This window comes from Vicugna pacos, chromosome 14, assembly GCF_048564905.1.
Source record: "Vicugna pacos chromosome 14, VicPac4, whole genome shotgun sequence".
Classification (NCBI taxonomy): domain Eukaryota; kingdom Metazoa; phylum Chordata; class Mammalia; order Artiodactyla; family Camelidae; genus Vicugna; species Vicugna pacos.
Genome location: NC_133000.1, coordinates 44,055,825 through 44,070,335, shown reverse-complemented (window position 1 = coordinate 44,070,335; position 14,511 = coordinate 44,055,825). Strand labels below are relative to the sequence as shown.

Below are 14,511 nucleotides of genomic sequence, written 5' to 3'. Positions count from 1 at the left end.
ATCAATAACTAAACTTGTACATATTGCTGAGATTTTCACACTACAACAAAGAAAGCTGGTGAAATGGGTCACTTCTGAAATATTTAGATTTTTAATGACATATATTAGACTCTGTGATTATCAACACTGCACTGTTGTCTTATTAGTAGTTTTTAGTGGCTGAAGAAAATGATTTGTTTTGACTGCCTCGTTGTTTGGAAGAAAAGCTACTGCAGAAGTTTTACGTCTGTTTTTGGTCCTGTTAAACTGGAAAGGGCATATTCCCCTCTCAAAGGCTTTTCCTGAAGGACTTACAAGCCAGAGCTCAGTGTCTGAGTTTGTTTCCAAACTTGAATTTCTCGAGTTTCAGAGAGACAGACTTCTATTAGGCCACCAGGCTAGTGCAGCAATGTTTAGATATTATTTCAATCAAAGAACTGTGTTCCATTACCTTGGATCTATGTCAAGCTGTGGATTAGGTTAAAAAACCAACAAAAGCTCCTGGTGGTTGAAAGATTATAAGTATTCTGCTACATTAGTGCATTGCAGGCAGAAGCACGTACTTTCTGCATTTTAGAGTTTCACAATGTTACAATTAATTAATTGTGTCTATCTAGCTTAAACACTAGTCAGAGTTACCCGTCTGCACGTTTAATAAATCCTTTGAATTCCCTTGATCTTTCTTTTTTCTTATCCTCTCTGTGTACTGTAGCAAAACTTTCTCAAACCCATAAAACTTTGATTAATGGGATAAAGAATTAGATTGGAGATACCTGCTTTCGTTACTCTCTCATGCTTCTCTGACCTTGGGGTCACTTTCTAAATGTACCTCAAAAATGATAAATGAAAAAACCTGAAATTGTAAAGCATGATCGTCCTTGCTGCTACTAAATTCTTTATCCACCAAGGTATACAGTTAGCCATTTACTATACACAAATGGTTTCTCTGCTGGTAAGTAGTTTATGTTGCTTCCTTTTTCTTTACCTTTTCATTCTTTGGCTTCCCAACTATATGTGTGCATACCAATTAGATAGAAAATAAAGTGGGGCAAAAAAAAATCCTGTTTGTCTCTTGACAATGTTTTTCACTGTTACCTTTGAGTAGTACTTCATGGTTTCTTGCATAAAATAAAAAAGTACTCATTGATTCTAAAATCCTCTGATTAATGTAAATGAATTGCCTCCCTTTGCTTCAGTTTCTGATATCCAGGTTTAATTATGTTTTTAGAAGACCTGTGTCTTTATTCTCAATTTTCTATACCGAGGATGTGACCTTTTTTTTTCCCATTCAGAATTCACATTGAGTGGTCTTTAATTTCTATTTTTTCCATTTTCTCCCTTAGTCTTTCTCTCTCTCTCTCTCTTCTTGGCAAATATAGGAAAGAAGCCAAGCTGCTACTATCAACCAGCTTCATCCTCAACCTCGGTGGCCCAAGTGAGCACCCTGGGGATCTGTCCCTGGAATGAAGTAGAGCCCAATTCTGTCCATCTGCTGCCACGTGGGAAGAGGGTTGGGTTTGGTGCCCTGCTGAGCACATTGTGGTTTGTGGGTGGAATCCGGTAGTGTGGTCCAGTTCAGAGCATAAAGCCAGCCCTCTTTCCTTTCTGCTTGGGAAAATCTAGTCAGATGCAGAACATGACTTCTTCACCTTCTCAGAACTTACACAAACTCTGTTGGTGATGCGAGGATCTGTCTTGTTTATGCTGTGCTGTGGAGATAAAGATGTTGGAATTGAGGCTGTGATAACTTCTATACTCAATACAGTGCCCCCTGAAAAAAACGGGGTATGAGTTCAGAAGAACACAGCTCATTTTCTTCTCTAGAAAATAATTAAAAAAAAAAAAAACTACTCACAGGCCCTTCATTCTTGGTTGAGAGTGTTAGCTAAAAAGACAGACTTGTACTTACAAATTTTAATTGCATAAAAATGAAATGAATTTTTTGCTACTAATGTTTCTGAAAATTAAAGGATTTTTTTTTGGTCTGAAATAGAGCAGAGAGTACACAGATAATACACTTATTTACGAGACATTTAATGAATTTTAAACCAACAGTGGATTCTTTGCCCTAATGGTGACATTATAAGGCCTCATGTTTTGCTAAGCAGGAGACCCAGTTTCAGAGTTAAATTTGCAAAGACAGCATGTCTTCCTCCTCCCTCGTGTAGTTTTACATTTAGCTAGAGATCGCTCTCTAAGATTCAACACCTAAAGAATGCATTTTTTTATATTGTTCAAAGCTGACCTCTGCTTTTAGAAAAGTTTATCTGCACTTTTTCATCTGTTTAGAAACATACATTTTTGGTTAAGAGATCGAAGACAATCTCTCTTTGTCTTTTTTTTTTTTTTTCTCCCTGAGCTAGGGAGGTTGAGATAAAAAAGAATGACTGCTTTAAAAGTCACACATGGCTGTAATTTAAGATTTTTTTCCCTCTCATTGTCCGTAACAGTTGAAAGAAACCTTCAATGAAAGTTTATTAACTAGGCCAATGCCTCAGGCAATAAAGGTTCATTTATTACCAGTTTCTTGGCTGTTTTTCTTCTTCTATTTTTCGGTTAAACTCATAGCGTAAGATAATACTTCACAAAATTAAACCTTTGACCTTCTGTAGAGTTAAGTCTCCTTTGATTAGATAAAGTAACAATTTATGGTCCAGCATGAGGTTGCACATGAAATGAATAATGCAATAGACTCCGTGTGGACTGAGGATCTATTGCTTTTGAAAAGATGAATGCTGTTTAAGGGGGAAAAAGTCTGCTTAAGTGTGTTGTCTTTATTCAGTGTGCACTTTAGCAATATTTCAAAAGACTTTACTTCCAAGATAAAGTTACGTTTGAATTTTCTAATTCTCATAAGGAAGACGTATGGCAAAAATTCTGCAAAAAGCTTTGTACCTCTTTGTAAGATTGTCTCATGAGTGGTTACGCCACCCACTCCAGGTATTAACAAAGGCTGAATTTTAAAATAAATAATTGCATGAGAGAAACGACCACTGCTTTTACAAATGGATTTCTATAATGGGACAATTAGCATAGGATAATTTGTGATAACATTATGAGCTACTACTAATTTGACTTAAATTGACATTTGGTAACTTTTAACAACAAGAGGCAGAGCAACAATTGTAAAATATAATAATAATAATATTAAGCCAGGTCCTTAATTCTTAAACCAACCCACAGGAGTTCAGTTTCTGGTTATTATGATGTAGTAACCTTTTGTGAATAACAATACTGTTTTAAATTTTGTTTTGCTTGTCATGTTATAAATTTGAAATGCCGTAGCTCATTGCCAATATAGTGATTGCATATGATTTTCCAGATAGTTTTCTCATTTTTCCATGTGTTCTTTTCAAAATTGTTTGGGAAACTTGAGAAAAATCTCACATCCATCAGTGAAAATATTTTATTGGCTCTGTCCTAATGATTCCAGAATAGAGACACATGTTTCAGGCTCAGAGTTGATATTTATTTCTACCTTCAGCTCCTTGGAGGTAGAGAAATGTGTACACAGGCCCCTGTTTCACACAAAGCTATTGTGATTTGCTGGTTGTTTAAATTACTAATTGACATGCAGACGTTGAATTCTTGAGAGAAGTGTTTTAGTTTTAGTTTGGTTCTTTTTCAATTAGCTTAAATTATTTAAGGTGAATAAATCTACTGCAGTGATTTAGTTTCTTTTAATAGAATCTCAGGGTACAACATAAATTAGGTCAAGAGAAGCCACTGGATCAGTGTAACTACAGACTTTGCTCCTAAAGCGAAGAGATGTCAGGAAAATTGAAGATTTGCTATGATTTACTGTTGTTTTGAAATAAAGTGAAAGGCTTTATCAGAATGCACAAAAGTTTCACATTTCTTGCCGTATGAGGAATTAAATGTTTCTTTCTGTCATCATGATTTTCGTAGGAAAAAAAAAAGAGGGAGAAATGAATAGTTTAGTATCAGCCTTTGATAATTCTTCCTTGACATCAACTCGCTTTATTCTTAGGTGAGCTGGATACTCAAACCTCAGAAGGAAAATAATTTTGAACATAGACAGCATTTATTTCTTGAACGATAAAGTACAAAGTCGCCTCCAAGTCAGGCAATTTAAGTAACTTTTCTGAGTCACACTAAAAAAAAAAAATTAAGTCGCTTGCCTATGATTACAAAAGCGTGCCATGATAAAGGTTTCATACCACCGTCCAGGAGATGAAAATGCTTGTGGCTATGGACTCAAACTTGTATTCCTTTTTAATCTTCCTTATCGTGTGGCAGCATCTATTTTTCTCAATTAATCTGAATTATTCTTTTCCACAGTCCAGTTTTAAAACTGCAACCAAAAACCCACTTTTCCAAGCACTACAAGTGGCCTGTCACCATTCATATTTTTTCTGGTAATTGGATAGGGAAGACACCTTTCTTGTAGGCTGAGTATGGAGATCCAGTGAGATGGTGATGTAAATGCAAGAACCTAATGACAGAGGGGTGAAGACTCTATTGCTTCAACTAGTCCTTTTCAACTAGTCCTTTCCTGTTGTTATTCGCTGACTATGACTATGCATTGTTCTTATCCCAGACCCTGACCTATATAGAAAGTGTGTATACACATGCATTTATTCCTTGAGTCTTTTTCTTTAAGAAGGTTTATATTACTATATCAGAAACATTTTTATTGGGGAGGTAATTAGGTTTTAAAAAATATATATTTATTTTTGTGGAGGTACAGGAGATTGAACCCAGGACCTCGTGCATGCCAAGCACGCATTCTACCACTGAGCTATAGACTCCTCCCCCGCAGAAACATTTTTGGCCACATCTTCTCCAGCTATTTCTGTCTCTGTGGATGACTCCCCTCAAACAAGACCTACATGTAAAAACAACCACCTCTCTTATACCTTTTTCCCTCTCTCCTTACAATAAGCACACAGTAACAGAGCTGCACTTGCTACCTGGCTTCTGGAAAAAGAAACAAAAAAGAGACTTACTGAAGTATCAAAGGATTTCGAAGAGGATTTACATGGTATTGAGAAAAGTAGGAGAACATTTGGAAAGATTACTCTTAGGCTGAAATGCCAGCGAGGTGACTCTTTTGCAGGAAATTAAATTTATGACACCGTTTCCTCTTTTCACATATTATACTGCCTGAACTGTCACCAACATATTGACAAGTAGCCTCTTTTAAAAACATGCTTTCAGAATGTCACAGGCTGTCGGGGACTCTCAGGCTAGTAAGAGCCACCTGTCTGGGGCCAATGCACTGAGTAATTTGGGGTGATGAGTCATGGAGGTAGTAAGAAGTATTGGGCCTTCGACAAACATGAGGGCGTCTAATGCCCAGCTTGTTGGAGAATGGAATAACACTAATGAAAAGTGTGCTTTACAGAAAATTCAAGTCAAAATTTACATATTCCAGTGTTTCTATTTCGAATTTGTTCTATATTCAAATTATAGAGAGGAAAATAATTTCTTTGCTTTTTTCTTATCTTCGTTGCTTTGTGTTTAAAATATAGGACTCAGGCTGGTGTCTTAAGCTCTATTTTTTGCCAGTAGCTCTGGTTAAAGGTTTTGTGCACCATTAAAGTTGAATGATCATGGTTTCTGCGGCAGGTACATTCTAAATTTTATATAACTGAATCACAAGTGAATATGTAGATCAGATTTTTAAGTGGATCCAACTTCTATTTGTGGCAGCATCTGAATATCTGTTACCTTGACTTTTATGCAACCCATCAGCTACTTAGCAAAGGAGATTCCTTTTCCTTCAACGAATCCATAGTTCACTGTCTTCTGTACTTTCCTTCTTACATTTATTGACAGAGTCGGTGTGGCCGATGCTGAAGTGGGAGCTAGGGGAGTTGGGATTACTCTGTCATCATTTAATGGTGTGACTTTATAGAAATGATTAACCTTGCTGTCCCTAAGTTTCATCATCAGCAAAATAAAAGGGTCGCAGTAGATAAAGTCTTTCTTCTCTTTATGTTTTATAATTCCAGGCTCCAAGTGGCTGTTAAGAAATATTTTTCTAAAGGTGGTAATGTTAACAGATGGAGTCAAATGAAAGTTGTATATTCAAGACCTTGTTGTATCAGGTTCAACTTTTCATAAATTACTATTTTCTTATTTAAACCATAGTAATTAACATTTTTGAACTGATTCTGTTTCAACCTGATTCTATGAGTTAGTAATTAGAAGCTGAGTATTTCAAAAACATTCATGGAAATTTCTTGGTGGTTTTACACGTGGCCAAATGACATCCCCATGGTGTTTCCTTCCCCTGATATCACTACTGCTCTCACTTCCTTGACTCTCGGAGGCTGTAGATTTTAAGCTATTCGGAATAAGAACGCCAACGTTAATGTCTATTTGATTTATTAGTCATTATCAACATCATAATGAACTCTTTCTGTATATTTCTCCAAGTTGGTGGATCTTTTTGTTAGCTGGAACATTTTAAAAATCTAATTTAATCAACTTTTGAAAAACTGAAAACTCATATAAGAAGCGTTTCCAATAATGGCTTCAAAGATCAATTTTCCTTTTCTCTGCAGAATATAAATGTGTTTCAAAGGGCAAAAAAGTCAGTCTACTGGACATTAGGAGAGAAAGTCACACTCAAAATCTTCAGTCTGCCCTGATTTACAATCAAGTTACTTATTCTAGTTGCTTCTCCTTTCTGTTATTTAATCTTTCACGAGTAAGGACAGGCATGTTTCCATCACAATTTCCACTTATTTAGAAGGTACTGAGAAATAAAATAACAGTGAAAATTAGTTTTTTTTTTTTTTTTTTTTTTTAGTTAGCTGGTATTTAAACAAGGATAGGAAGAAAACAGGGTGGAAAAAGGTACTGGTGTTTTCAAGTTGCTATACTGCGCCAAGAATTCTTCTAAGACTTGGAGTGATTTCAATTGAGTTGTAATTCAAACTCATACGGAGTTTACAACGCACCTTCCACAGAATTTTGCAAGGAGTCTATAGAAACTGTCAGGAGCAGAAAGATTACTTCACAATAATGACTATTGAATTGAACTATGCTTTGTTATGTTTTACCTTCTGAATTGAATTGTTGGCCAAGATTAATTGCACACAGTGAGAATTTTAAATGAATGACTATGTGAATGAATGACATTAAGTGTCTCTGTATGCCACGCGAAGGAGAAAAAGCTAGAAGCTTTAAATGAATAAATATATGTACGACACAAAATGCCTGGGCTAATTTTAAAATTCCTTTACTAACCTCTGTCATTGAAAATGGAAACCCATTCTATTCATCTGTCTTGGTTATATTGCTCTGGTTGAAGTAATTTAATATTCCTGCTTTCCACTAATCTTCTAGTTCAACAGAAGTAAACAATAGGTTTCATAAATTAAAAATACACTCTTCTGAACATGCTTATAAGATTAAAAAAACAAGGCTGTAAACATTTATGACTGAAACAAACTAGATTGTTCAAATACTGCCATGATGTATCATGTATATCAATATGGCACTGATATCAGTTAGAATGCAAACAAGGTTTTAAATGATGTGCCCCTTCATTTCAGCTGGAGAATCCGCTTCACACCATCTGCCTATCAGATGGTTAGGAACCAGGACTGCGTATTAATGCCACATGTTCGATTTTCCTCCTTCTTGTAATGGTTAGATTCATATTGCTAATAGCTGTGCGTGAGCACTGTCGATGAAATTTCTGTGACAGTGGAGTGATGAGATATTTATAAGCCGCCTGTCTCCCTGAATAATCAGTAGGAAGAATGCCAGACATAAATAACTTATCAATTTCAGAATATTAATAATAACTACCATTGGCTATAATCGACCACATGTTAAAATGCTTTTTTCCCTAAATTTGGGCAAAGTGACATAGACCAATAAAAAGTCTATCATATGGAAGCTTTGAACACTTACTATCTCTTGCTTATAACTAATTTTATTTAGCCATTAAGTTTTGGGAAATGCATTTTATATGGAATGCGATGTAAAAGTAGACAACATATCAAACATTTGGAAGTCATCTTGATGTCTTTGAAACCAAAGATCAAAGATTGGACCTTTCAAGTTAATGAGCAAACAAACAGATCAGAGAAAGAATTTGACAGCAATATGTCTCTTTTATTGATATTTATAATCTATAGTTGTAATCTACTCTTTATAACTAGGGATACTAACTTACTTGAAATAAATAGAATGAGGGTACTTTTCCTTTTTTAGAGAGAGCAATCAGGATTGGATAACAGCATTTGAAGGATATAAAGGCTGTTTTGATAAAAGTTGAGAGCAGAAGGAAAAATGCTAAATTTGCAAAGGAAAGTGAGGCTTTTAAGTGATAATAATGCCTGCTTCCCTTCCAAATGATAAACCCATGGGTTGGTTTTAGGATGTTGACTTTGAAGTAGCAGAGGCTTTGTATCAATATAGCACAGAGTGGAGATTTAGTGATTTTATGATTAATTTGATCAATGTAGATTACTCAATCAAATGATTTGATAGAAGCACAGTGTTTCTGGTGTCCATTTGGCAAATGGCTAAATTCTCACTCTACACTATTAGGTAGCTTGTGTCCTATTTGCTTTTTTGTGAATAACTGAACAAAGGTAAAACTAAGTATAAAGACATGATGGATATTATGGGTTCCTTGATAATATTTAACACCATTTGTGGAAGGCTTAGTGTGTGCCTGTACAGTTGGGCACATTATTTTACCTTTATTCTCCACGGCACCCCATGAGGTCAGAACTGATATCTCTGTTTTAAAAGTGAGAATTTTGAAGCCTTAGGAATTATATAACTTGCTGCAGTGTTTCAGATAAATTTGATGCATGTTGTGCAAAGTTTTTATGGCTTTTTGGAGTATTGTTGTTGTTTTTAACTACCTTATGTTCACTCCTTACATGATAGTGTGTTTAGGTAATTGGTCATTTCCTTATCAGTCACTTTTTCAACAAGAACTTTAAAAGATTTTAATGGAGTATCCAAAAATAAGAGAAAAAGTAAAGGAAATCTGTAAGTCAAGATGAAAATAAATAACTTTCTAACAATAGCTAGTTAAAAAAAATCATATAGAATTTGCTCTGAAGGAGTGGAGCAGAATGGAGTCAACAGAATAATTCAGACCCTAATTCAGACCCTTACATGACAAGCTGTGTTTCTAAATTCTGGGTAAAAATCTATTCATTCTTCTGAATTGCAAGTGGTAGATTTTGTGAAAATCAAATAGAAAAGAAAAAGAAACCTAAATATTTTTGCATGATACAAGGCATATGTATGGGCTTTAACCTCAGTTTGATGTCCAGTCCCCTTTCCTGAGGGCCCATCGAAGGTCCCGGAGTCTTGGAGTTGCATCTAATATATGACTTATTATCCTTCATCTGAAGGGAACATCATTAAAAAAAAAACTATTTCTCAATACATTATTTTATCAGTGGCATATAAATTTTAGATATACATTACAGTTTCCCCATGGTTGATGACAAAATTGGATTTAGAACCTTTTAGAGTAAAATGAAATTATACTCCATTTGACTTCTCAGTTCAGTGTATGTTTTTGTCTTTGTGTAGGAGATCCTATAACTGTTCTTGGCGAGTATAAAAAAGGAAATTTCATGAGGTAAAGTAGATGGGTTAATCATTCCTTAGCATAAGAGATCACACTCACTTACTTGTTTCTTCACCATACACACACATGCACACACACATATGTATATACATATATATAGATGTAACTTTTCCCCCAATGAAAGAAGGAAATCTGATAAACTTTTTTACTTGATTGAAGAATCAGGAGCAATTACTCAAGCTGTTTAATTAACAGTTACTGTGTATACCAAGTAGATCTGTATATGTAAGTGGTTGCTTGAGTTAATAATGTGCCTGACTCCTCTGTCTGTAACATACAGAAGTGTTGCCTTACCCACTGGCCTCTGCTTCTGCTGTGGTGGGTTAGAGGCGTAAAGACTCATTTTTCCAAAGTCTGCACCACACTAGAGAGGTATGTCTCAGATTCTGATTCTTGGTCCAACCTAATCTTGTATTTTACCAAGCTCCCTTGCTGATCCTTTTTTTTTTCCCACACTTTATATATATATATATATATATATATATATATATTTTATTGAAGTATAGTCAGTTTACAATGTTGTGTCAATTTCTGTACAGCATAATGCTTCAGTCATGCATGAGCATGCATACATTTGTTTTCATATTCTTTCTCCACTGCAATGATGATCTACCTGGTTAATAAGCCTTTCGTCTAAGATGCAGACACACTTTAATGTCAACTACTGTTGTCAAATAATCTAAGGGCAGTGAAGGTCAGAATCAACCTGCTGAAAGATAAAAACACAGATTCCTCAGTGCATCCCAGAGATGGTGTCCGCGAACACGGCCTGGAGGGAGATAATGTTCAACTTCACCAGGTTTTGCAGCTGGATTTGAGGTGGATTATCACTTTGAGAAACACTGGATTACCTGGTTTCCAGGGAAAAGCGGTTTGTTTTGATTGAGAAGCGTTAAAAGCAGTTGTAAATTCGTAATATAAGGTCCTGATTCAGGGTGGGATATAGGAGAGGCGTTAACACGAATCTCTGTATCTGAGGCAAGTAGAAAGACTTCTAAGTGGGAAAGGGTTAGGCAGGGAGGGAAAAGTGTGTGATCAGTGTTCTGGGGGCCCAGTGATCACACAAGTAGACAATGCTTGATTCCAGAGGAAGTGTTTCCACGGTTTGAATTCGCTGTGAAGTGTAGACCAAAAACGAGTTATTTTGTGAATTAATTACACCTAATTTTTTCAAAGGCAGCTTCATTAGGGGACAAAATACACAATGCAACTTCTTTCTAAAGCAAGAGTACAGATTTTAGGCTAAGTTTTTTTTACTAGAGACAGCAAGTGGGAGGGGATTTGAGAATTACATCAGAGATTTGAAAGGGCCATTGCGAGGCCAACAGGAAGGGCAGTAAATGCAGAGGGAGTGAGCCTTTGTGATTCTCTCCAGCCCTAAGCAGAAGTAGCTTTGGAGAGTAATGCTTTTTATTAAATCAGTAAAAGTTGCTACGCCTAGTATATTTACCTTGATTGTAATATGAACATAACTCTTTAAATTACTTACGTTGATATTGTCAAAATATTGCCCATATTTGTCCAGTGGCTTTACAAGCAATCGAATTTGAGCAGTGTTTTTTCCCTCAGTGATAGTTTGTGCCAGGCATTGTGGTGGATGTTTGGGACACATATACAAAGAAAGTATTTTATCCTTTCGGTGTTATATCCTAGGCAGAGGAGCTAGCCCCAAACCTAGCCCCCTCAGCACCCCCCACACACACAACAAAAAAGAGCAATAAAGAGTTCAAGGGACTGAGTTCCTGTTCTCAGATTACACATCAAAGTGACCTGAGGAACCATAAAATCAACCAAAAATATACAGAGGTAGGGGTCCCAGCCAGAATCTCTGACAGTGTACTCAGTGATTTGTTTGACAGCTCCGTGGGTGATTCTGATGCACAGAGAATGCGAGCTCCCATTCAGCAGGGCTGAGAACACAGCTAAGTGGCCCACTCGCTCTGCTCTTGAGGAGTAGGGTGGGGAAGGTCAGCTCTTTAAAAGAAATGAGTCTTGGGCTGATTCTTTGAAATGCTGATGGCTCTTTCCCAGGTAGATGGAAGAGTTGGGAAGCTGAGCCTGCTACTCCTTCAGCATCATATTGAAGCCATCAGATGATGGATGTGAGGGCAGGTCTGGGGCAAGGGTCTGGAGAGCTTTTCTAGAAAGTGAGAAAAAGGCGTGTGCAAAGTCTAGCTTGAAAGAGGGAAGGTAGTGCATTAGAAGACGTGAAAAAGGCCTGTGTGTCTGCAGCTCAGGGGGAAGGGGGACCTGGGGGAAAGAGGATGCCACACGGAGAAGCAAGGGGTGGAGCTCGCAGGGCCCTGACAGCCTTGTGAAGCACCCAGCTTTCTCCTCAGAGCAGGCATCAAATGTCATGTTTGGATTTTTATTTTTCTAAGGTTAAGTTGACTGCGAATGAATAATAAGAGATTGCAGGTAGAGAAAGGGGACGCTGATAAGAGACTATTGCAGGGTTAAATTGGGAGTTAGAGATTTACAGATACTAACTACTATATATAAAATAGATACACAACAAGTTTCTTCTATATAGCACAGGGAACCATATCCAATATCTTGTAGTAACCTACAATGAAAAAGAATATGAAAACGAATATATGTACATATATGTATGACTGAAACATTATGCTGTGCACAGAAATTGACACATTGTAAACTGACTATATTTTGACAAAAATAACATTAAATTTAAAAAAAAGAGATTATTGCAGGACTCTAGAGAAAAGTGGTAGCTTGTACTAGGGGAGCCAGTGGAGACGGAGAAAACTGGTTGAATTCTGAAGCTATTAAAGAATTAAATTTGAGAAGCCATCAAACAGCCAAGTGAGTTCGTGGAACTAAAATCAGCAACTGTTGCAGATGTCAGAGCTTTCTTCTGCCTTCATTAAACTGGACTAAAAACAGAGAATTAAAAAAGTATTAGAGTTAAGTTATACCCTGTGTGTGTGTTGCACACACTTCTATCTGTTGGAATTTGTATTAGAAATATACACAGAGTAGGGGGGAAAAGCTGTCAAATGGAAAAACAGAAAAGTACTATAAATAAGGTCAGGTAAATAATACAATTGTTAAAAGCATTTTTAAAAGTCAAGGGTTAATACAAGCAAGTAAGGAGAAATAGGATTCTTCTAGCTGCCGGGGGTGGGGGGCGCGATCTCACCATATCCTGTAGGAGTCATAGCTGGTATCTACTGAGGAGCAAGAACACAAGGCATGCTTAGATTTTGCTAAACATGATGTGACATTCTTCACATGGTTTATCTTCTTTAATCCTTCTGTTATCTCTTTGTGAATAGGATGACGTTACAGATGAAGAAACCATGCTTAAGAAGGTTTTATAGCTTGTCTAAGGCCATGTCTTGCATAGTTATGTTTCATGCTACTGAGCTTGATTCAAATCTATTGAATAATAAGAATCATATCTCAAACAGTAGGTTTCTCTTTCTTATTTGAATCCTATGGACCAAGATTTACCTGCCGCATAAATCAAAGCTAAAGACCCTGGATGTGTCATAAATTGGAGATGGGACACCACCAGGCAATGAAGGGAAAGGACAAGTGGGATGTTGACATTTGTGACAAGGCAAAATGGAGGAAGAGAGATTTTCTGGGAAACACAAAGAGAATTTTAAAAGAACAGGAAAGAAAATGTTCTGAGACATCTCTGAAGGAAATGAGTAACTGGAGAGAACATTCAATCATAGGAAGATGAGAGAATCGGCTCAAGTTGGGACTTAAAAGGCAATGAGTGTTCAGTCCAGACCCAGATAAATTCTTTGAGCTCAGATCAGTCCTTTTTAGGGGGTAGTTACCCATTTTTCATGCAAAGATCCAATCTGAAGGACTAGCTGCGTTCAGTTGTCAAGCCCTCTTTGGTCTGATATGAGGGAAGGGTGAGGTCTTCTATCTCCTAGACTAAAAAAACAGCAGCTATTTCTAGGGGGAAAAAAAAAGACTTTCTTATAATTCCTGAGGCTATAATTTATTTGCTGTAGTAACTAGAAGTGATGATTAGTGGGGAGGAAAAGGAGGAGAAAGGTGTTCAGTCTTGAATCCACCAGCTGGGAGTGGAAATAAATCACACAGATAAATTTAGACCAGACTGAAGCACTGTAGCCAGAAACTCTGAAGCATCCACAGCAAAAAGAGGATGAGGGCAGGGGGAGTCTGTATCCTCTCACGGGTAGTCAAAGTTTTAGAGTTAGGAGAGCTCGTTCATATTTTCGTGTCTGTCATTTTGCAGAGGGAGGAATGCCAGGATGAAACGCACTTACTTGGTAAAAGTTTATGCATTTTAGGAAAACAAACCACTCCTCTGCTCATGAACCTCTTTTGATTGCCTGGAGCCTGTACCCAAAGAAAGCCTTAGCTTTCTGCTCTTCCAAATCTGATCCCCAACTGTATTTCTAATCTCATGTCCACTTCCTTCTCCTGTTTTCTAGATGAACAGAGAGAAACTGTTCTGGACAAACACCATGGCAAGGTGGTTTAAAGTGTCACCTCTGGGACTAGGAGACTGGAGGGTGAGAAGTTGGGGGAGTGAGTCACGGGGCCAGGACAATCCAGACAAAGGCAATGGCGTGTGTGTGAAAGCACGGACTGGCGGGGGCAGAGCACGTATAGGGACTGGGACCATGTTCAGTATGGCTGGAATGTGGCAAGAAAATGGGGAAGCTTTGGGTGATTAGGTAGTTTTCCAGTCCCTTGTGAAAAGCTTTGTGAATTAAGCTAAGCAGTTCAGATTTTTTCCCCTCTTGAGGTGGCTATAGAGGATTTGAAGCAAGGAATGACATGTTCAGATGGATTTGTTTGAGAGAGAATTCTGGCTGCATTTCTACTATCCTATGTGTGAATTATTTTTCTCCTAATATCAAATGTGGCAGTTTAAGGAGCATGCTCTCTGTCACATTGACGTTGTGTCCTTGGTTAGC

At 37.1% G+C, this 14,511-nt stretch overlaps 1 protein-coding gene across 1 annotated transcript in view; it reads left to right on the top strand.

Annotated features, from left to right (window-relative positions):
- Window positions 1–14,511, top strand: part of DACH1 (dachshund family transcription factor 1) — a 393,411-nt gene that overhangs the window by 201,501 nt on the left and 177,399 nt on the right. The gene's annotated exons all lie outside the window — the stretch shown is intronic.